General features: G+C 38.4%; 1 long non-coding RNA gene across 1 annotated transcript in view; it reads right to left on the bottom strand.

The window, feature by feature from the left end:
• Positions 1-233: 233 nt before the first annotated feature.
• Positions 234-701, bottom strand: part of LOC128249048 (uncharacterized) — a 1,713-nt gene continuing 1,245 nt past the window's right edge. The window contains exon 2 of the long non-coding RNA XR_008265154.1: positions 234-689. This is a non-coding gene — a long non-coding RNA (uncharacterized LOC128249048). The remainder of the gene's footprint in view (positions 690-701) is intronic.

Raw genomic sequence — 701 nt, 5'->3', positions numbered from 1 at the left:
CTACATACCACAGCTCTTTCCTTTAAAAAAGAAAAAAAAAAGACCCCCCCCTTAACCCTCTACTCCTGGAAGCCACACACTCTTAGAGACTGCCATTTCCTGCTTTGTTACTGTTGTATGGTAGTTTGTTGTACAATAAACATCACAACTTCACACTCACCTTCTAACAGTCTCCTCCTTTACACTCTTCTCTTCCTCTCCCTATCTCTCTCTTTTTCCCACCCCCTCTCCTCTTCTCTTTCCTCTCCCCTCTGTTCCCTTCTTCCAAAATATGGCTGTACAATTCTACTTTCCTGTGTTACCTCTTTCCCTTATTTTTATATGCACACTCACGGCTTTTGGCTTGACCACGAATTCTTCAAATTTCTGAACAATTTAAAAAATTGCGTTCAAGATTTCAAAAGGCAGTAAACAAAAAGAAAAAAAAAAAGAATTGACAGAATCGGTAGAGCATCCAGACAAAATGCCTCACGAGTATTTAGTTATGTTCCTCTTTCATTCTAAGTTCGAATCCTGCCGAGGTCAACTTTGCCTTTCATCCTTCCAGGGGTCGATAAAATAAAGTACCAGTCATGTATTGGGATCGATTTAATTGATTAAACCCTACCCCCACAAAAAAAATTTTGTGGCCTTGTGCCAATGTTAGGAATCAATATTTTAAGCTTTCTTTAAAGAAATGTTCATTTTACCTGGAGATATTT

Source organism: Octopus bimaculoides, chromosome 11 (assembly GCF_001194135.2).
Source record: "Octopus bimaculoides isolate UCB-OBI-ISO-001 chromosome 11, ASM119413v2, whole genome shotgun sequence".
Taxonomy (NCBI): domain Eukaryota; kingdom Metazoa; phylum Mollusca; class Cephalopoda; order Octopoda; family Octopodidae; genus Octopus; species Octopus bimaculoides.
The sequence above is the reverse complement of the archived record's forward strand: the minus strand, read 5'-3'. Positions and strand labels throughout refer to the sequence as shown.